General features: G+C 36.5%; 1 long non-coding RNA gene and 1 pseudogene across 1 annotated transcript in view; one reads left to right on the top strand and one right to left on the bottom strand.

Annotated features, from left to right (window-relative positions):
• The window catches only part of LOC132122955 (uncharacterized), a 489,820-nt gene that overhangs the window by 413,947 nt on the left and 51,388 nt on the right, over nt 1–24,485 (bottom strand). The window lies entirely within an intron of this gene.
• Nucleotides 1,218–23,267, top strand: LOC132122987 (lysosomal Pro-X carboxypeptidase-like; annotated as a pseudogene).

The following is a 24,485-nucleotide window of genomic DNA, read 5'->3' as shown; positions in this document are numbered from 1 at the left end:
AAGACCCATTGCCACAAAATTCATCTGTTGGTGTGCACATTTATTATTTGCACAAAATGCACTTCTTGATGATTGCTTGCGAGATTGTTTGAGGTTGCTTATGCATGCATGTTTTTTTTTTTTTTAATGAATAAGTCAATAATGTAAAGAGATGGCCAGCTCCCTTATGTAATCTTTGACAGAAAGATGTGAAGTAAAACAGCCTTTTTAAATCCTCATTTATCAGGTAGTCAGCTTGTAAGAATATAAACTCCCCTTTCTGCTTGCATGGAAGTCGAAATGTCATGTTGAGAAGTCGGCAAAAACCCAATGTGCCTCTGCCGTTCTTTTTTTTTAAGAACTTAATACTTTTATTCAGCAAGGATACATTGAATTAATCAAAATTGACAGTTATTTATTATGACAGACATTTATTATGTTACAGATGATTTTATCTTTCAAATAAATGCTTTTATTATGAACAAAGAATCCTGAAAAAAAAAAAAAAAAATATATATATATATATATATATATATATATATATATATATATATATATATATATATATATATATATATATATATATATATATATAATGCTTTCCACAAAAGTATTAAGCAGCACAATTGTTTTCAACATTGATAACAATTAGAAATATTTCTTTAGCAACAAACCAGCACCTATAATTTGTTTGTGAAAGATCATGTGACACTGAAGACTGGAGTTAAAATATTTCACAATATTACTATAATTGTTTTGTTTTTTTTAATTAAATACATGCAGCCTAGGTGAGCATAAGAGACTTCTTAAAAAAACAAAAAACAAAAAAAAACGTACTGACCCCAAACTTGTGAAGATAGTGTATGGCATGTTCTTGACCAGTTTCATGAGATCATCCGCTCTAGACAGAGGTTTTTAGTTGCCAAGTTCTAGACATAGGTCTTTAATATCTTTGCACATTATACGCTAAAAAAGGAAACAATGGGCTTATAATGCACTGTCTAAAATGCTTATTTCATTCCTCTAGTTTTTTTCCCAAGGATTACTCCGATTCCAATTTGGAAATATTCTGTCCTTTTACACATTTGATCTGTTATCAGAACCGATATATACCAGGATGCTTTGTAGTTAATTTAATCCAGTTTTGGTATTTTAGTAACCGTAGCGATGTTTAAAGCTTTTGGCACTTGAGAAGCCAAGAGAACAGTGTGTGTGTGTGTGCTTTTTGTGTGAATGAGATGTATTTCATAGATGTTTCGGTGAGTTCTTGCACAAAAAATGGTCTTTGTGTTCCAATGCATCATATTAAGGAAAAGATGGAGTTGTTTAACGGTGTGATAGAGTGTGAATCTGATTTCGGTTGGCCTTTCTCTGTTCTGGAGCTGTGTTGTGCATTTTAATGACTTTTAAACAGTTGGAACTTCACGTTTGCACCTGTGTCATTACAAAGGAACTGTGAATCTCCTCTTTTGTAGACTTTCAGTATTTAACTTGCTGCTACAGAGCTTTTTCCTCAATTTCTTTTTTCTTTTCTTTTTCTTTTCTTTTAACAAAATTAACAGAACTACAACTGAGGTTTTAGATGCCTTGTGCATGGGAATATTTGTGATGAACATGATTTAGTTATTTTGTGTAGAGTGTTTAGTGTTTTTTTTTTTTTCACAACAAAATGTATTCACTAAAACACTAAACAACGTTTAACTTGAGGACCAATTGTTTTGGATTTTTTGGTTGTCCATGCCATTAACTTTGCAATATAATGCATTTTCCTCATATTTACACATAGCTGCTTATATGATATTAAGCTTTTCTATTAACATTTTATTTTAAAGTGATAACCTTTTCTAGTTTTGTATAAACAGTTTTCTTTCTATGTTACATGATGTGCCATGCACAGTATTTTCTCTGTCAGGTATTTTTGTTTTACAGATATATGCCGTATTGTAATGTTGCATTGTGTACCAATGGGACTCTTTAGAATTATTTCTTTTCTATGTTAAATGCCCTAATTTCCAGCAAAGTATACATATTACTGAGCGCCTACTTTCTCTGTATGGAAACGCCATTCTTTCAACCCACAAGATTTGTATCCAAAGTAGTTAACTGTACATTTATTGTTTCAGTGTGTGCTTTCAATATATAAGTTGTGATGCATTATATGTAATACATTTATCATAATGAGACAAACCCCCATGACTGCAGCAATTCAGTAATGCGCTGTTTTCTTTGGGTAATCCTGTAACTTACATTTTAATTCTCAGCATATAGACTGTAAGTTAACACCTTTCTCCAAATAAATATGGGTATGACACTAATTATATTGTAGGAAATGTGTAAAAGATTTCTATGTTGATGGGGTGTGTGTGTGTGTGTGTGTATGTGTATATATATATATATATATATATATATATATATATATATACACACACACACACACACAGGCGCGTCGTGTTTTTTTTATAGCCCCGGATCTCAAAAAATTTAATTTATTGATAATTATTATTTTTTTTTAATAATTTGTATTTATTTAAAAAAAAATGGCCGGGTCTTTTAATCTATCCTTCGGAATCAATCATGTATTAAAGACGATTAAAATGTGTTCAAGCTGATCAAAGTTACTATGGTTACAGCTTAGAGTGCGCGCCTGAGGAGAAAGAGCTTTGGGCTTTACTGTCATTGTTGTTTGTGGCTTCTGGTGGTAGCTATGGACATTAGACACTTTTTAAAAAGTAAAATAAGGAGGCAAGAAGAGTTATCTACTGGCGCCGTTCCCTCATCATTAAGCTCAGGTCGGTGAAGGCTCTTTAGCAAACCCTGGTCTAACGTACCTATCCCTGTACTTACTGTGGTATTAATGCAGAACAACATGTACTGTATATATAAAGTACGTGGGACCTTACTATTTCGCCTATAACTAGTCCATTTTGTGAGCCATAATCCGTTTCTCGTGAAGAATGTAGATGAAGTAGCCTATACATCTGATTTGGCGATTGAAACATGATGTGTAAATTAACGTTATTCCCCTCAGATGGATAGCTAGCTAGAATACCAGGGGCCGTATTACAGAAAGAGTCTAAGATAGGATTTTCCCCAATTGGTATTACCGAAGCAAATACTAAATAACTTTAGGAATCATATCTTGCTTCATTCTTTTTATTTCAGCTCAACTTTTCTGTCTGATAGGCTACCTATAGCAACCGATGTCACTTTTCTCATCTCGCGAGACGCGAGCTAAACGGCTTTTAATCGCTGTTTTGCTGCCGTTTTTTAATGAAACATAAAGTGAAAATGGAGAATTAACAACAACTCATTCATTGTTTCATTCCTATCATTGAACTTTAAGTCAGGTGACTGGTTTCTTGGGGTGACCCGTGCTGGTTCTCAGCATCCCTCTCTGGTGCCATGCTTCCCGGAGGTGCATGAGGAGCTCACCAGGTCATGGATGGCACCTTTTACTGCTAGGAACCGGCCTGGTAGTTCCTCCTTTCTCACCACCCTCGACGGCAGAGCAGCCGGGGGTTTACAGAGTTGTGTCCTAGTACTGCCTCCACCTGGCGGGGTAAATTGTCCCTTCCCTCCCGGGCCTTTAGGTACTCATCTGGTCTGACCAGCAGTGCTTATAATAAATCCGGCCCTGTCTACATTTTTACATGGAAATAGGTAGTCAGTGGCGGACTGGGGCAGTAAATCAGGCCGGGAATTTGACTCCACCCCAGGCCACCTCTGTTGCTGCAGTCACCACCACCCAATTAATGTGTCCACCAGACTGTTAAACTCTTTGGCTCTTTCAGTTGTTTGAATTGGGTAATACTTAAAAAAAATAAATCAAAATCCTTAGACTGTGGACAGGCAAAATAATCAAATGGAGTATCGAGAAGTATCAAGGCATTCACTGTCTCTGTCATCTTTCCCTTAATCCCCCTCTTCTCTCACTCTGCACATGAGTTTCCCTGCAAAATTAAATAAGCACTTTCAATAATCTATATTAATTATGCAGCCATCAATTGTATGTCCCATTGATCACAGTCCTACTACTGATGACATATAAATCATAAAAGCACATATTTTTCTAAGAGTATAGGCAGCATGTTTAGTTTTGCTTAAACTTTACTTGAAGGTTCCTGCTCTGACTCAAATGCTAAAGTCCACCCCCTCTTGTTCAACAGTTCAACACTAGTGCTACTGTTGCTTCCTTCATCAACTTCAAAATAAATAAGCATTGTACACTAGGGTAGATATTGTAGGCTAGAAATAGACAAATTTGGCACTAAAAAATACTGTATCCCCATATGTAAAAAGTGTGCTCATTTGTCATTAAGATGCTCTTTTAAAACATCTATCATTATATACTAGAGGTGTAACGATTCACTCGTTTTCTCGATGCATCGATTACAAACCCTGTCGATTCATATGCATCGATCTTGAAACATGATTTTTGAATCGTGAATCACCGATCTTGGACAGTAATCGATTCAAAATGCTAAGAATCGAATGAATCGCGATTTCTATAGCGATTCAATGCTTTCAAAATGTATACACATTAAATTACTACACGCACGAATTAATGGAGACCTTGAAGAGTGTTCTGAATCGTGCCTCTTATCTGTCCTTCACGCGCTCCACTGTTTACCGACTGAGACTGTCACAGGATTGCGCTCGCGCTCCGTTCGTCTCTGACGCAGCTGACGTACGATCTCGTGGCCAGTAATGCTAACTTTTCTGTAGTTTGTCAATGGCTCTCTGCATCTTACCGACGGAGTTACCGGAGCCGTCGACAGCTGTATTTATTGCATGGACGGAGCAGAAATGTAAGTGTCTAAATCATACGCACAGATCCATTGAATGATAAATGTTTTTAAACAATGCAGATGAACCGAATATACGAAGGAAACTGAAAGTAGCGTTTGTTTCATTAGCAAACAGACATCTGGCACGTTTTCTCTCAGAATCATTCGCTGATGGAGAGGAAAAGTTAAATAGAGATGAAGACGTTTTCACAATGAAAGAGAAGCGATCTCGCTCTCATAGACGTGCCAGGTTATATCTGCAGCTAAACTGAAAAAAAGCAGAATGAACTGATGAAACTAAAAAAAAAACACACACAAACAATTTATGAATGATGCAGTGCTAATTGACATTTATTACAGTACAGAAACTATAAAGTATATTTTCTACCTTATTCTGTGCAGAAAATTTAAATAATTGCTAATTAAATATAGCCTAGTATATAAAACAATCATAAAACTGCCATTAGGAAAAAAATATCGATTACAAATGATTGATTATTGTCCAGCAGTGTATTTGATTTATTACAGCTAATTAAAAGTAATTAAAAAAGAAGATAATTCCTTGTAAAATAAATAAATAAATAATAATAATAATAATAATTATTATTATATAGGCTACATACATAAAATGATTGTATTTGACATTTCTGTCACTTCTGAAATTATGGCTACGCCCCTGGTGTGACAAAATGTTAGCTTATACATAATACTCTTTAAGCTCTTTTTTAAAAACTTGGCTTACATACATTTTTACGTATGCCATGTCGCATCATTAAACTAGCATTTAACAATGGACAAAAGTTTTTTTTTTTTTAACCTATGGTTCTCTAACCATAAATGCTACTGTAATTTTCCCTCTGACTAAGCATTTAAAGAATTTAGTAGAAGCATTTAAATAATCCCATGAATGCACTTAAAGAATGCAGAATCGAATCGTTATAACCAAATCGAATCGAATTTAATTGTGAATCGAATCGAATTGAATCGTTCTAAATTTGCAAAAATCGTTCTTGAATCGAATCGAAAACCTATGAATCGTAATCGAATCGCTGCCTTGCCAAAGATTCACAGCCCTAATATATACATTTGTAATTATATATGTATGTATGTATGTATATATATATATATATATATATATATATATATATATGTATATATATTTAAATAGATTTTATCTATTGTAAGTCGCTTTAAATGAAAGCGTCCATCTGCCAAATGATTATGTAAATATTTGGGTGGAACAGTTCAACTTTTTCACAGTTCGGTTTGTTTCACGGTTTTAGAGTCAAGGTTTTGGTACCGTTGTATGTGCTATGTTTATGGAAAAACTATACTTTCAAAAAATATATATATATATATTATCATATTATGAAGAATATTCTAACTACAAGCAACAGCAGAGTAAAGATACAAATACAATAAACTGGCTTTCAGTTTTTTCTTAGGTAGGTCTTGCATTAGTTTTTATGTACAGAAATTAAAGTAATCAAATGTAAAACAGCATTGCATTTTGGACTATAAATTAAAGATTATTCTTTATTAAAGTTAAAAAAAGCTTTTTAATCAAGAGCAGTGAGGGATTTCTTTGTTGTTGCTGTTCGATTAATATAAAGACTGTCACTTTAAGAGAATGCACTGATCCAGTGTTCGTATTAGTTTTGAACAAGAATGAATGATTTGTAGAGTTTTTTTTTTAATCGCTGTTGTTGTAATGTCTGGGAATCCAGAATGCGCATGAATTAACAGAAACATATATTATTTGAACCCTGTTTGTTTTTTACGTGTTATTTATAGTAAACCATATTACAGTTGCTTTGTTGGATTTAAAGGGTTAGTTCACCCAGATAGCAAAATTATGTAATTAATAACTTACCCTCATGTTGTTCCAAACCCGTAAGACCTCCGTTTATCTTTGGAACATAGTTTAAGATATTTTAGATTTAGTCCGAGAGCTCTCAGTCCCTCCATTGAAGCTGTGTGTACGGCAGTGTTGTGCATGAACGCGTTCAATGAACGACGTTCACTGAACTCGTTCATATTTTCGCCGAACGCTGAACTGAACGAATCACTTTTCATACAATGAACGTGAACGAGAGCGGCGCTCACTCTGGCAGGAATGAACAGAACGCGCAGTTCACGTTCACGCTCATTTGAAAAGTCAGGTTTTACCAGGGCTTAATTTGAGCCGGAACATGTTCCGTCACCTCCGACATTGGATCCGGCACCTCCTGTGTCACTAAAATTAATTGCCTAAATGAAAAAAAAAATTACTGTTTGTGTAGTGTTCAATGTTTGTGACACATGACTTGCGCGCGCGCTTGTTGTACTATTTGAGATTGCTGTTAGCCTCGATCGTTTCACGCAGGGGAAAAATGTCAAAAAGACAGGAAAGTTTGCTTAACTTTTTCAAATACGCTGGACAGTCAGATCCCAAACAAGCAAAAATCGTTTCCACTGATCAAAAAGGAGACCACGGTGGACACAGTAGCCTAGTATCGATATCTCGTTATTTCGACATAATAAGGGGACATTCTAATCTGCATTAAGCCACATTAAGCGTCCTTATAATGGTTTACTATGGGAGGAAAATGCTTAACCGTTCATATTATGGGCTCATCTGATTTTTTGTACATAGCATAGCCTATTTGTTAGGATTTTAGTATCATAATTATTAGGCTAATAAATGCACGCACAATTATCCGTGACCTTGATTTGAACAAAAGCTTTTCAACTTGTGTGTGCAAAATTCAGAATTAAATTAATGTGCAGAAATTTGTACAAATAGAGAGTAGAGTATGCAGGCATACTATACTGTTGTAGCCATTAAAAAAAGCGCGTTTCATATTTGTTAAAATATCATGTTATTTTTTTTTCCATTTATGTTGATTTATGAAAAGTGAACAGCATGACCGAGTAAGATAGGATGCGCAATATGAGACATGGAGCGGGTCAGACATGATTTTGACCGTTGAAGTTGAAGTTTTTATAGAAAGCCTTTCTTTGAAGTGGATTTCGTTTTGTATAAATTTAACAAATGAACGTGAACTAGTTTTAGATATGTGAACTTAGTTCATTTAAAAAAAAAAGAACTATGAACATGAACTAGTTCATTATCATCTGTGTGAACTGAACTTTGAGCTAGTTCTTTTTAAGTATGAACTGGCACAACACTGGTGTACGGTATACTGTCCATGTCCAGAAAGGTAAGAAAAACATCATCAAAGTAGTCCATGTGACATCAGAGGGTCAGTTAGAATTTTTTGAAGCATCGAAAATACATTTTGGTCCAAAAATAGCAAAAACGATGACTTTATTCAGCATTGTCTTCTCTTCCGTGTCTTTTGTGTGAGAGAGTTCAAAACAAAGCAGTCTGGATATCCGGTTCGCGAACGAATCATTTGATTCACCAAATCGAACTGAATTGTTTTAAACGGTAAACGTCTCCAATAAGCATTCATCTACAAATGACTTAAGCTGTTACCTTTTTTAATGTGGCTGACACTCCCTCTGAGTTCAAACAAACCTATATCCATTACTCCGTAATGCATGCACTCAAACAGTACACTGACTGAACTGCTGTGAAGAGAGAACTGAAGATGAACACCAAGCCGAGTCAGATAAGAAGAATCGAGGAGCTGATGATACTGCGCATGTGTGATTCAGCGTGAAGCAGACTGACACACAGAGCGTCTAAACCGAACTGATTCTTTTGGTGATTGATTCTGAACTGATTCTGTGCTAGTGTTATGAGCGCGGATAAACCGAAGGCTTGAATCAAGGGCAATCATCGCAAATGATGCCATTACGTTGAGCGCAAAAGAACCGGTGAACCGTTTTCTTCAACTGTTTTATTGAATCGAACTGTCCGAAAGAACAACTGGTGATCCGAAAACCGATGCAACCGGTTCTTGACTCGTGAACGAGTCAGTCTTTTGTTCGTTATCTGGCTCGGCTCGGTGTTCATCTTCAGTTCTCTCTTCACAGCAGTTCAGTCAGTGTACTGTTTGAGTGCATGCATTACTCCGGGATATTGGTTTGTTTGAACTCAGAGGGAGTGTCAGCCACATTAAAAAGTTAACAGCTTAAGTCATTTGTGGATTAATGCGTATTAGAGATGCGAACCGTTTAAAACGATTTAGTTCGATTTGGTGAACTGAATGATTCGTTCGCGAACCAGACTGCTTTGTTTTGAACTCTCTCACACAACAGACACGGAAGAGAAGACAATGCTGAATAAAGTCGTTTTTGCTATTTTTGGACCAAAATGTATTTTCGATGCTTCAAAAAATTCTAACTGACCATCTGATGTCACATGGACTACTTTGATGATGTTTTTCTTACCTTTCTGGACATGGACAGTAGACCGTACACACAGCTTCAATGGAGGGACTGAGAGCTCTCGGACTAAATCTAAAATATCTTAAACTGTGTTCCAAAGATAAACGGAGGTCTTACGGGTTTGAAACAACATGAGGGTAAGTTATTAATTACATAATTGTGCTATCTGGGTGAACTAACCCTTTAAGTTGAACAGCGGTCCCAGCGCGTGCCGAACCTTGTGTGGTGAACTGAGCTGTTCGGATTTTTTCAGAGAACCGTCCCATCCCTAGTAAATATAAATGTAATTCTGACCGACCTGCTCCCTTACTGGCGAACATGGCTGAGATTTTGCAGCAATTTGCTGCGTCTGTGGCCAGGACTTTTCTCCTTTTTATACGTTCTTTCTCTGTTCCTCCTTTGCGTTTACGCTCCATTTTTTTGCGCGATTTTCTAAGATAAAGCCTGCCTCTGGATATAGCCAATTAGGCAGTGCTTCGCTGATGTTTGGTCATGTGGTGGTGTCATTTTCACTCCGAGATTGCCTGATTCGTAGATTCATAAGGCCGTCAATTAATTCGCAGTTGCATACCAGCCTATTTCACGTCAGCCTGATCGACTGCACAGCGGCAGCCGGCAGGCCAGAATGACCGTCAGGCCACCGGGAAATGTCCGGTGCTCCCGATGGCCAGTCCGCACCTGTAGGTAGTAGATTGATGACTTGTTCCTCATTCCTCATTACAGGGCTGCACATTTGTTTTGGAAGTCTGTAACAACCAGAAGAGGGCGCTGCATTTCTGACCCAGTGTCCACAATGCAGCCAAAATCAGATGTTTTGTTTGGGGATTGCATTCAGTTCTCAAATCTGCCATAGTAATTTTAAAGATGATGATGATGAAGATTGAAATTTATATGTAATTTCACAACGGAGTGGGGATATTATATAATAAAAAAGATGTTATACTACAATTCAAAAGTTTGGGTCATTAAGATTTTTTAAAATACTTTTATTCAGCAAGGATACATTACATTTAAATACATTTATAATGCTGCAAAAGATTTAACATTCAAATAGAAGCTGTCCTTTTAAAATTTTATATTCATCAAAAAATCCTGAAATAATGTATTAAGGTTTGCACAAAAGTATAAATCAACAGCACAATTGTTTTCAACATCAATAATAATATGAAATGTTTCTTGAGCTCCAAATCATATTACAATGATTTCCGAAGGATCATGTAACACTGAAGACTGCAATGTTGATATTTGATGTGTATAATCCTGTTTCTGTAATTAAAAATAAATAAACAAATAAATAATACATGTAAATTTAATACAAGGTATTTTTTAAAGTATTAAATAATAGTATATATGTATATATAGTGTATATCTATTAGTATTTATTTTAACAGAAAATACATGCACATTTATGCTAAAATATTGTACATTTTTTTTCTTTTAAGTGAAAATGAAATTAATATGCTTATAAATTATGTAAAAATGCCATTTTCTAGAGCTTGAGGCTTCAGATGTAACAGCTTACACAGAAAATAATTAATTCTAATGCATGTGGATATAGCTGACACCCATTTGACCTGCAGCCAGCCTCTGACTGCTGTAGAATGAATGTAACTGTGAGCACTCAGTGTCCTTTTGCTGTCTCTGGCTCATAAAATTTCTGCCTCTTTTGTTGCCAGCGGGAGGAGAAAGAGCCAAGGTATTTACAAAAAAAAAAAAAAAAAACTCCGGAGGACATTCTTTATTTAGTGTTGGGTGGGATTTGGAAGAGTAAAACCTGTTAAGAACTGCATCATTGCAGCTCTGGGAATGGATTTTAACATTCTTTTTACTCCTTCACTCAAACTTGGAGAATTTATGGAAATGTAGAAGACAGTGAACGGCCCCTGGACCAGTTGAATGGATATTACAATTTTGCTGAAACTGGAACTAATGTGGCACCCCTGACGCTGGCACTATATTTTAATACAAATTGAGGCTAATTATCCCTCCATCCTGCTCTGACGTTTTACACTCAACAATATGAGATGCCTGAAGGCCAGAAGATTGAGGAGAACACCCAAGAATAAAGTGTAGTATCGTTAATGAACATTAAATGCAGACAGGGATGTGAAAACATTATAACTGCTTATGGTTAAAACAGCAGCAAAGCAACATTATTAAAGTAATAGTTCACCCAAAAATTTTAATTTGTTGGAAATGTATACAGCTTCAGGTCAACTGATATGTACAGTAGATGGGTTTTTTTTCTTCATCGGAACAGAAGTTTAGCGTTACATCACTTGCTCACCAATGGATCCTCTGCAGTGAATGGGTGCCGTCAGAATGAGAGTCCTCCAAACAGCTGATAAAACATCACAATAATCCACAAGTAATTCACATGACTCCAGACCATTAGTTAACATTTCATAAAGTGAAAACCTGTGTGTTTGTAATAAACAAATCCATCAAATCAACTTCAAACCGTTGCTTCTGGCTAAAATTTTTCTTATTAAGATGTCTTAACAATAGATTTGTTTATTACAAACATGCAGCTTTTTACTTCACAAGATGTTAAATGTGGTGTAGATTACTTGTGTATTATTGTGGTTTTCTTCAGTTGTTTGGACTCTTTCTTATGACACACATTCATTGCAGAGGATGCATTCGTGAAGATGCAAAATTTCTCCAAATGATATTGACATTAAACTCATTTTAATGCAAAAATTTTTTATGACACTTACTGAAATGTATGTGTGCTTATAATATATAATATTTTTTTTCTATGTGTATTTTTTTCTTTTTTTTTTTTTTTTTCTTCTAAAAAGTTATTTTCTTCATCAGACTTCTTTTATTACAGATTGACCATTTTGGCTTTTTGGAGAATGGCACATTCAAACAGAGGTACCTTCTTAATAACCAGCACTGGCACAAGGAAGGAGGCCCAATTCTGTTTTACACGGGCAATGAAGGAGACATCACATGGTTCTGTAACAACACTGTAAATATACATTTTCTTATATCTCAGAAAAAAAGGAATAGAGATTTTGGAACTGACAAAACTGTGAACTACCACTTCTGTTAATTGAACTGCCAAGCAGGAATGCAGCAAGGGCAACAGCAAGGTTCCTGAAGTAGAAAGAACATTATTTTTCTCTATAGGGGAATTTATGTTTGTGAATGATAACTTATAAACCTTTTAAATGCAGACCTACTGTGAGCTATGAGGTTGTTAATCAATGTTATATGCTTTTGTTACCATCAGCCCACATTATTTCAACTTATTTTTAAATAATCATGTTCAAAAGTGGAATTCCTTGTGGAAAAACAACTTTATTCATGATTTTGCAAAGAAAGTCTTGTACAGAGTCATGAACCTTTGTTGGTTTGTCTACTATTCACATACTTTTGCTTCAAATCAAAAAGTGTGTGAAGTTTTTAAATGGGTGGGGAAAATACTTCCAGAACCAAAGCCACTGAAAAAATGGACAGGCACTGTTATTCATTTTGGTGTTGATGATGCAGAAATGATCAACTTCACCTTTAACAGTTGATGATAATAATAAGCACAGTGTCCTTAGATAATCAGTATCAGCATAATGTACTTCATAATTATATAATTCTTAAAAATACTGCATCAAATACGAAATATTGCCATCTATAGGAAAAATGTCTTGCAAAAGTATTAAATTTAGTAGAGATAGTATGCAAACTCTTAGTCCAAACAAAAGCTCAATATCTCCATCTCTACTTTTTCCCAAGGGTTTCATGTGGGATTGAACTACTGGTTTCGTCTGGTCAGAGGAGAACTGGCCCCCCAACTGAGCCTGGTTTCTCCCAAGGTTTTTTTCTCCATTCTGTCACCGATGGAGTTTCGGTTCCTTGCCGCTGTCGCCTCTGGCTTGCTTAGTTGGGGACACTTCATCTACAGCGATATCGTTGACTTGATTACAAATAAATGCACGGACACTATTTAACTGAACAGAGATGACATAACTGAATCCAATGATGAACTGCCTTTAACTCTCATTTTTGCATTATTGACACTGTTTTCCTAATGAATGTTGTTCAGTTGCTTTGACGCAATGTATTTTGTTTAAAGCGCTATATAAATAAAGGTGACATGTAGCAAAAGAGCTGGGAGCCATGCTGGTTTTTGCTGAACATTGCTACTATGGAGAGTCTATGCCGTTCGGCGAGGAGTCAATACCGCTGTCGAGCAACAAGGGTCATTTAGCTAACACTGTCCTTGACCTTCTGGGCTTGTCTTTGCTTTCCTCCAGAATGCAAAATATCTGAACTTCCTGACATCAGAACAGGCTTTAGCTGACTTTGCAGTGCTCATCAAAGCTCTGAAAACAACCCTGCCCGGAGCTCAGAAGAGTTCGGTAATTGCCATTGGAGGCTCCTACGGCGGGATGCTGGCGGCCTAGCTAAGGATCAAATATCCCAGTGCAGTTGTAGGGTGAGCATTTGCCTTGTTCATGTTTATATATACATTTTACATTATATTATAATATATTCATAATAAAACACATTTTTATAAAGAATAAATTTCTATACATATACATTTATTCTACATAAATAAACATTGTACATAGGTATTATACATGTGCACATGCTAACAGTATATATGTGTGTGTGTGTGTGTTTGTGTGTCTGTGTTTCTATGTATGTATATAATTATACACAATACATACTGTATACATACATGCATTCACACACACACACACACACACACACACACAAACACAAAATATAAATCTATGAAATTCTTAAGGGTCACAGCTTGTGTAGTTTATATCTAAATGTGAACTATTAGGTTATTAAAAATTCATAAGTACAGTATATATTAATGGATTATTATGCCTAGAAACTGAATAATATGCCATGGGATTCTGGAAAATGCTTACCTGTAGTATGTACCCATGTGTTTAATTGAGGAAGGGGATGTAATTCAGCAGAGAAGTTCAGGATTATTGGTTGATTTTTCTACTGTGAAATAGGATGATCAGTGATTGTGACTGTGTTTTCAGTGCTCTTGCCACGTCCGCTCCCATCTGGCAGTTCATTGTGCCATGTGGAGAGTTTTACAAAGTGGTCACCCATGATTTCACCATCAGTGGTAGCAACTGTAGCAGCAACATCAGGAGGTCTATTGACAGGGTCTCAGCAACAGGTTTGTGAACTTGATTGCTATGCTGCTTTGCCCTTTGTTAAATATATTTTTTGTGATCATGTCATGCATGTGTAGATATCATTGTTGACATTGTTTGCAAGATGTGGTACTGATTACAAAAGACACAGTTAAAATGATAATCAATAATACTAATCAATAATTTTGGAAACTTCATATTTTTACTTAATGTATGTTTTGAACTAATTTTAAATTCATGGAACATTAGTATAGCAGTTAAATTAGTTAACTAGTCTAGTTTACTCGGGCACAATTAGTAAATGGTTAACCTATTTATTACCATTACCTCATACCTGGTAATCAGTCTGTAATTATTAAAAATGAATAAATAAAACATACATCTCTGTAATATAATTATGTGTGTGTCAATTCCAAGGACTAGATTTTTGTTTTGTTGATTTTGATTAGTTGAATATGTCGTCCGGATTACCTGTACTTCTTTACTAGCCAACACTGATAGTTGCAGGAATTTGTTCTAGTTTTTTAAACCAATGCTCTTCATGGTTTTGTTATTCTCTCTTTGAAGCTTATGGGTTTTTCTGGACTTATTTGATCAGCTTTTCTTTTGTAGGTGAGGGTCTGCAGTGGCTGTTTCAGGAGTTTGGACTGTGTAGTTCTTTAAAGACTCCAGACGAAGTGTACGTACGGTTTCAAGGCTTGGCTACAGGAAACCTGGGTGAACTTAGCCATGGTGGATTATCTATATGAAGCCAACTTCCTCCAACCACTTCCAGCCTGGCCTGTTAAGGTACAATAAGTTCGCTTCCAAGGTTACCCTTACAAAACATACTGTGGCAAACACCTTCTAAGTTTATACATTGAAAGCACTGTTTTGGGATGAAAAATGATCTGCTAAATGCATAAATGCAAAAATGTAATTTAAAATATACCATGTTGAACAAATTATCAAAATCATATACCATGGTACAGTATTTACATTGTACGTGATATATGAATTTGAAATATTTTTTTGTAACATTATAAATGTCTTTACTGTCACTTTTGATTTTGATTTAATGCATCTTTACATAAAACTACGAAAAAATGGTTTTACCATGGTATTTATTTTTTTATTTTTTAAGAGCTTTATCCTAAAAAAATTATCTTCTTTGTTTTTTGTTGGTAACTGTATCTTATCTCTAGCCAGTGGCGTAGCGTCTGGGCATGCAGGGTATGCAGGTGCATATGGGCCCGGGCAGTTTAGGGGCCCGCCAAGCCCAGGGGCCCGGCTGGCCCTTGTCCAACAGCTTATCAGAATTCTCGTCCCTAATCTGACTGGAGCCTGTGTCTTTTTTTTCTCTCTACCCCATACACAGCTGCTGTTGCAGCCATTACAGTATTTCAGTTTTGGTTTTTAATGGCAAAGTGGTCATATTTGTTTTTGTTTCTTTTAGTTAATTTAGAAATATGTTTGAATCATTTTATGTTTGTTAAATTCAAGGTTTTATTTTAATTTTTTTAAAGGAAAGACCAATTAAAAAATTTACTGAAACTCAGCGAATACTTTCCTTATAGACATGAAACATCTATAAAATGCTTTGAATTACTACTAATTACTACTTTAAAACAAAATAATTCAATTCGAAAACAAAAACTCATTCATAATGTAATCCGCAAAGAGGCATTTCTCTCTAAAGGCTCGTTATATTATTATATTGTTAATGTCACATTTAACATGAAAAACAGCAATAAAAAGTTGACTTATTGAAGTTTTTTTTAAATCGATTTCATGAGACATTCGTTTGTATTAAATTGTTCTGATTTTAAAAAATATACTTTTTACATACATTCAAATATTCATGTTTATTTATTGTTGCAAATATTAAAGCACCTTTATAAAAATAAATAAAATTTTAATAAAAACACCTTTATTCTATATATTTTTATCATAAAATAGTAGTAACAAAGCAAAAAGCTGCAATTATTGGGTGGCTTGCGTGCTCCAAATGGACTTGAAAACATTCAATATTATTTTCAAGCATTTATGCCATAAATAAAACAGCTTGTGAAGCATGATCCACAAAACTTTATTTACTTCATAAAAAATTAACAACAGGGCCTAGGTGAAGTGAACCGAGCTGGACATTTGGTGGGGCCCGTACAATTTTTTTTTCCATATGGGCCCGGACTGACACTGCCTTTAGCCCATATGAATATTCAGACTGTGTAGACTTTGCAAAAGCTCAGATGGTATACTCTTGAGTAGTTTTCTTTTCCCCTTCTCAAATCTGATAATGTATGCAACCCCTATGTGTGGTTAAAGTAGTTTAGGCAGTGGGTGCAAAGAGGCTTTTTAATGACAAAGCTAATGTGATTATGTGAGTGACTGAGAGAAGGGGGTATTGAAGGCTTAGGAGTGGGAAATCTGTTGCTGGAGATGAATGTGTAAGCCTAATCCCATCTGAAAAGTAGAGAGAAGGTGCTTTGGACAGCCTCTGCTGCTTTTGTTATAGTATAAATCTCTGCTCGGACATGCGTGTAGCATACATTGTTCTCAGACCACCATCTTGGAAGAATAGGTTAGCAACAACCTCAAAATAAAACATGACAGATGTCAAACAAGACATCCCATTAAGGGTGATGTGTGTTAATGTATGTGATGTGGGTAGCAATGTTAAAATAAATTGTACTATCCTAGTTTAATTTGTAGAGATAACAATGGGTAAAATTGTGGTCACATTTACTGATGCATGGCGAAATTTCGCATTTGAATTCATTTTAGTAGGAATCTGTGTGATTGGGAGTTTGAAATGAGAGCGGAAAATTTCTCCACTAAGACGCGAACGATGGTGAAAATTTGCGATAGCAGACAACAATACTCAAGGTGACGATAGTATCACCTTATGGCAAATTTGTTATTATTCTGGAAGCTGGCTTAACTATTACATTTAGCAAACATAAACATTCTTCACCATCACAGTATTTGAAATGAAAGAGAAAACAGATGGTAGGAGAGAGTTTGTGTTAAAATTCAGATGAAACGGTAGTGGCAATAAATCTTTTCTTCCATATTGTGACAAACATCTGAGTATAATGGATTATTGAAAAAAAAAAAAAATATATATATATATGCAGGCCAGGGATTTGGATTTCTCTGTTGTTTATTGATTGGACTTTGAGGTGTTGGCGTTGCACTCAAAAATGAATTAAAACTTGCGGTTGATTGTTGAGGAATGGGATACTTTAAACTTAAGATTTTGACCTTTTCAATGTCATTTTTTAAATAAATGTAACAAAATGAATCATTCACAATAAGATCTGTAACATTAATTTACAATTCATATCAATTTTCATTTCATGCCAACTTCAGTTCTCTTTATAGGACCTCCTGTGGCAACACTGTCAATGCATCACATATTTGCATTATGACATGATTGTGCTCCAGTCCTATTTCATGTGGTGCTAGTTTCTCTAGATAACTGTGTAGCTTGATATATTTATCAAGGGTTTCTTTTTTTTTTTTTTTTACAAGTTCTTACTTTGTTCCAGCTTGACTGTGATAAATTCCACTCCAGCAGTATGATTCCACAAAAAAGCTGCATGGGGGGATTTTCACAGCAAGATTGTTTTAAAAGAATTGGAGTTTATGGAACATCTTGATGCAGATAAAGCTTTGCTTGTTTGCAAACCGTAATTTGCACCTTTGTTATGCAATAAAGCTGAACCGTTGTCATCTCTCTGAACATAAAGCCAGCTGTTTGTTCTGTGACTTATGTGTTTTTTCCTGATCCTCAGGTGGTGTGCAAAAATCTTAATTTTGATACCGGTGTATCAGACAAACAGCTGTTGAATGGTATTTCTCAAGCCATAAAAATGTACAGTCGTGGCCAAAAGTTTTGAGAATTACATAAATATTGGAAATTGGAAAAGTTGCTGCTTAAGTTTTTATAATAGCAATTTGCATATACTCCAGAATGTTATGAAGAGGGATCAGATGAATTGCATAGTCCTTCTTTGCCATGAAAATTAACTTAATCCCAAAAAAACCTTTCCACTGCATTTCATTGCTGTCATTAAAGGACCTGCTGAGTTTTTCAGTAATCGTCTTGTTAACTCAGGTGAGAATGTTGACGAGCACAAGGCTGGAGATCATTATGTCAGGCTGATTGGGTTAGAATGGCAGACTTGACATGTTAAAAGGAGGGTGATGCTTGAAATCATTGTTCTTCCATTGTTAACCATGGTGACCTGCAAAGAAACGCTTGCAGCCATCATTGCGTTGCATAAAAAATGGCTTCACAGGCAAGGATATTGTGGCTACTAAGATTGCACCTAAATCAACAATTTATAGGATCATCAAGAACTTCAAGGAAAGAGGTTCAATTCTTGTAAAGAAGGCTTTAGGGTGTCCAAGAAAGTCCAGCAAGCGCCAGGATCATCTCCTAAAGAGGATTCAGCTGCGGGATCGGAGTGCCACCAGTGCAGAGCTTGCTCAGGAATGGCAGCAGGCAGGTGTGAGCGCATCTGCACACACAGTGAGGCGAAGACTTTTGGAAGATGGCCTGGTGTCAAGAAGGGCAGCAAAGAAGCCACTTCTCTCCAAAAAAAAACATAAGGGACAGATTGATCTTCTGCAGAAAGTATAGTGAATGGACTGCGGATGGACTTTCCGATTGTTTGGGGCATCTGGAAAAAGGCTTGTCCGGAGAAGAAAAGGTGAGCGCTACCATCAGTCCTGTGTCATGCCAACAGTAAAGCATCCTGACACCATTCATGTTCAGGGTTGCTTCTCATCCAAGGGAGTGGGCTCACTAACAATTCTGCCCAAAAACACAGCCATGAATAAAGAATGGTACCAAAACACCCTCCAACAGCAACTTCTTCCAACAATCCAACAACAGTTTGGTGAAGAACAATGCATTTTCCAGCACGATGGAGCACCGTGCCATAAGGCAAAGGTGATAACTAAGTGGCTCGGGACCAGAATGTTGAAATTTTGGGTCCATGGTCTGGAAACTCCCCAGATCTTAATCCCATTGAGAACTTGTGGTCAATCCTCAAGAGGCAGGTGGACAAACAAAAACCCCACTAATTCTGACAAACTCCAAGAAGTGATTATGAAAGAATGGGTTGCTATCAGTCAGGATTTGGCCCAGAAGTTGATTGAGAGCATGCCCAGTCGAATTGCAGAGGTCAGATTATGATCCTTTTGCAGATTATGATGCTGTTCTTTTCCATACATATAAATCAATTATGGGAGGAAGAAGTTGAGCTCCAAAAATGAAATTTTTTGTGCTGCATTCCAAAATTCAAATGTCGAAGGATAGGTGTAACAGCATTTGTAGATCGGAAAGAAGGAGGTGGGAACTGGCGAGCATTTAAACTAGTGGTGGGCATAGATTAATTTTTTAAATCTAGATTAATCTCACTGTAATCTTGGAATTAAACTAGATTAATCTAGATTAAAATGCCTCATTTGAATTTTGCCAAAGGCATTCAGAATATGTGTGCTACCCAAATAAAATAATGACTAAAAGTAACTCTTTTAGAATGGGTTTCTTAAGCCAGGTGGTGCATTAGCCCAGGGGCTCATCTCCTGTTTCCAAAATGCATCACAAAGTGCTTGAGAAAGCTGTAAACTAATTCTACATTGCACAAGGTGCAAACAACCTTACGCTTGTTTCACACATCCTCCGTCTGCAGTGCGTATGCGTTTCATATTTTTTTACGCACCCATGTTAACGGATTCCAGCGTTCACGCGGTTGCGTTCCTGGAGCGGTGCGTCTGCAGGAGTGCAGCGATCTGCAAGTGTAGCGGACTGCAAACGCGTCCTGTGTCAAAGCACATCGAGTCCGTGCTGCTTCTGCACGACATACGTAACGCACACGGACTGCATACGCACTGCAGATGGATTATGTGTGAAAATCACCATAGTTCGCCTAGTATAGACCCAGCTCTCAACCCAACTTTGAGAATAGATTAATGGCGATATTTTTTTTATCGCCCGATAAGTCTCCCCTTTAACACAGCACGTTAACGCCGATAACGGCCCACCACTAATTTAAACATAAAAATTTAATAATCAAATAAACTATGATAAAAAGAAAGTAAAAGCGGCAGCCCCTCACGAATGGCTGTCACATAAAACAACAACATCATAAATGGTCCTTGGGCCTATTCTTCGTACCTTACTTAAAACGTTTGCTGAAAACTGGTTTTCCAGCTTTTTAAAGTAGCTCCTCATAGCCAATCTGATCTCCTTTGTTAGTGTATTCCTTGCCTGATTATATAAGATTCTGTCCCACTCCTGTAGGCATCCTCTCTGGCTTGACGAAGCTGTCTAAGTTTTGCGGTGAACCATGGTTTTATGTCATTTTCGGTGTATTTTCATTTGTTATAAGTCTAAAAAGCTCATTTCTGGATATTAACATCATGTTGGTGAACATTCCATGATATGGTGTCATATTTGCAGAGCTACACAGAGCTGGTAATGCCATTGTGTACAGACACATTGTGTACATTGTGTGCATCATTGACATGTTTGAGCCACAGCCATGGAACTTCCAGGCCTTCTCAGATGAGTGCTATAACCAGTTTTGGAGTGCGGCCACGGGAAGACTGGGCAGAAATTGTATACGGTGGGAGAAACAGAAGTGCTCACAGCAATATCATCTTCAGGTAGGACCTTTCGTGTTTGTATAATATTAAGCACTGCCTTCATAAATCTTTAGTTTAGTAAATCTTCAGAATATTTGGAATATAGTTGTAGACAATGTTTATTCTGGTTTTAAGTTTCCTTGTTGTTCTTTTTAGAGCTTAACAGCACACCCTGGTTGCTACAAGCCTCTGTTGCATAGAAAACAGCAATGTGAACATTCTTCATACTCCTTTGGTATTCCATGAAAAAACATCATAAAGGGTTGGAACGAGAGTGTGAGTAAATGATGCCAGAGTTTTCATTTTTTGAGGGTAAAGTATTCGTTTTAATTAGTTTGAACATTTTAGGAATCATTTCTATTATTTAGAACTCAAACTATTTGAAATAGTCACTAAAAATAGCTGGATCTATAGTGTTATTTTCAATGTCCATACACAATCAACACAAGTCTTCTGTTTTCAAAAGAAACAGTGAACACTCCTGATTGTACTACCTGGTTGTGTTATTTTCTTAATTTTGCACTATTTTTTAATGGAAATTATGTATGAATAACAGAATAAATGCAAATGAATGGAAGTAACTGTACACGTCCCATTTCCTGTTACTCTTCAATTGCTGCTCCATTGTGATTTAATGAAAACCAGGCAATGAGCAATCAAGTAGCGAGCGGAAGGCATGTGGTGTACCTGCAGGACTCCACCAGACCATCATTCACACACTGGCAGCTCCTGCTTCTCCAAACTGTGGTACGTAGACATCATCTGCTCTGTGCCAAGCTGCCTCCTGCTAATATTATTATAAATATCCCAGCCAGAGTGCAGAGCAGGTTAGTTTGTGGGGTTTGGTAAGGTCATGAGGAGGAGTAAATGAGTGTTTTTTTGTTTTTGTTTTTTACATTGTCTGGAATTATATTTAAAGGAGTTAGTGTGTCATTTAAAGTTCTGTGCCACTAGTGTAACTTGTGCGAATAGAATTAGTTAAAAGAGTGATTGTTTACACACATATTTCTCAAAAGCAACTATCATCTGCCATTGGTCAGGTAAATATATAACCCTGCCCCAAACTTACATGACTGGGTGAACCACTGCTGTGTGTCAGTTTAGTCAGGAGGCTTAAACAATGAAAAGTATCACTAGTGCTGCAAAGCCACAGTAGTTGCACTTTTGGGGGGATTCAACTGCTTACTTGTATTTTTTATATTATGCTGAGTCAGGGGAAAGTATTGTAATACTGAAGCCGCAGCTATATCACCCTGTAGCCCAAGACTGGTAGCCCACTGAAGCTAATCAAGGTTGAGCTTTGTCAGTACCTGGATGGGAGACCTCCTGAGAAAAGAAGGTTGCTGCTGGAAGAGGTGTTAGTGAGAACAGCAGGGGGAGCTCAACCTGTGGTCTGTGTGGGTCGTAATGCCTCAGTATAGTGATGGGGACTTTATACTGTCAAAAATCACCTTCCTTTGGATGAGACATTAAACCGAGGTCCTGACTCTCTGTGGTCACAAAAAATCCCATGGCACTTCTCGTAATGTGTAGGGGTGTATCCCTGGTGTCCTGGCCAAATTCCCTCCACTGGCCCTTGTCAATCATGGCCTAATAATCCGATACACTGAATTGGCTCTATCTCTCTCTCCTCTCCACCTGTAGCTGGTGTGTAGTGAGCACACTGGTGCCGTTGTAGTGTGGTTGCCGTCGTATCATCCAGGTTGTAGTGGCTGAGGAGAGACCCCCTCATATGATTGTAAAGCACTTCGTATGTACAGCAATACACAATAAAGTGCTATATAAATGCCTCAATCATTATTTCATTCATACCGAAACAATTAACAACTTTTTTCTCTGTTGTGACATTTATCAAAGTGAAATTACTTATCAGACAAGAAAAAAAATTGGCTGCTGGGCTTAATTTTGTCCAACAGAAATTGATTGGCTTGTCATCATCCCATGTTGAGTGACAGGTTTCTGGAGAGGAAGGAATGAAACTCATCAGGCATTTGGATAACCATATGCTGCGTTCAGAGCGTAGATGAATTCGGTTGATGGAGCTGGGAATGAACCCCCCCCCCCCCCCCAAGTGGACCGAGTTCCAGTAGAGAAGTCAGAAAAACAAGATAGACGCATCCATTGTTAGCAATACCAGTCAATTAAAAGCAGATTTTTGCACAGATAACTCCATAGTATCATGTCCACATAGAGGTTGTATAATACTGTGTGCACCAGTGTTGAGTTCAGTGAGACACAAAGTGCTAATAAGCAATACATTAATACTGTTTCTCTTGTGTTGATGCACTCTGCAGTCTCATTGGATTTCGAAGTTGGAGTTGTTGCAAATCCTCAGAGATTCCAAGTCGGAACTCTGACTTGGGAGGGCGTTCCAGTTAAAAGTTCCAACTGAGAACTCAGAATGTCCTACTTCCTATCAAAAATGGAACACACCATCATTCTCCAGCCCTTATGCTGATGCACACCTCATCAAGAAATGTCATTGCAAGGGGACAGTAATGTTTTTGATTAAAGGGTACCTGAAGTATAAAACATTTATAATTAATATTCCATAAAAAATTGGCAATTTAGATTTCATTGTGACTTTAAAGCATCTATATAAGTAACTATAGAGGTTCAAATACATTTGTACCAGGTCTGCAACTCAGTACTTTAGTGTATTCATATTGTCTGACATCAATGGAACAATTGATCTGAACAAGAATCTCATGTCAATGTAGGCGGACCCCAGAACACACTCACCTATTCCGTAATCATCATGGACTAATGGGAATTTGAAGGTGTTTCCCAGTCAGCACAAAATTTGAGCTGGGAAACTGTATTGAAGCACCAAAAGAAACTTCGAAAACCAAAGGTTTGTCTAGATTTTCTTTGAAATTATGTCACACCAGTTTGTTCTTTGACTTCAGGTTTACATAACCAACGGTTAAAACATAACAGATGGAATGTGTCCTGTGTAATGGTCCCACATCATGAAACCAGGGATGGGCAATATTTCAAATACATGTATTTGAAATACTATTTTTTATTTAAATACCTTTGAAAAAAGTCAATTGTAATTTGTATTTAAATACATTTACAGTAATCATAGTAATCTTGTTTTTAGTATTTTTGTAGACTTGTTGATACAGGAAATCCAGTCTAATTAAGAGGTTGATTGGCAAAAGGTTTTTCATGTATTTTGAAACTAAAAACATACTAAGATTAAATTTATTTAAATTCAAATTTCAAGGGCTCTATAACAGATATTAAAGTAGAGGTTTCTATTCTAGGTCAACTACTGTTATGCCAGAGCAACAGTTTAAAGAGTATCTTGCTGATCAAGTTAGCTAAATTGTGTGTATAGCTAACTTAATTATTTCTCATTTTAATGTGCGCGAGGAGACTCTATTACCCCCTTGAATACTGATGTTTGTTGCTGCCACAGTAACACAAAAATGCATTTTTCCTTGTGCTTGGCACCCTTGAATAAGGTCAATATCCGTTTGGAAATCCGACTTGAGAAGTGTCCCAAGATGCCATTAATTTAACATCCTTTCTTATCACCTGACAGTTTCATCAATCAAATATGTTACTAGTATTTTGCTAACTGACAGTCTTTAGTGCTTGA

This window comes from Carassius carassius, chromosome 41 (assembly GCF_963082965.1).
Source record: "Carassius carassius chromosome 41, fCarCar2.1, whole genome shotgun sequence".
In the NCBI taxonomy this organism is placed as follows: Eukaryota; Metazoa; Chordata; class Actinopteri; order Cypriniformes; family Cyprinidae; genus Carassius; species Carassius carassius.
This window is presented reverse-complemented; position numbering and strand designations above follow the sequence as displayed.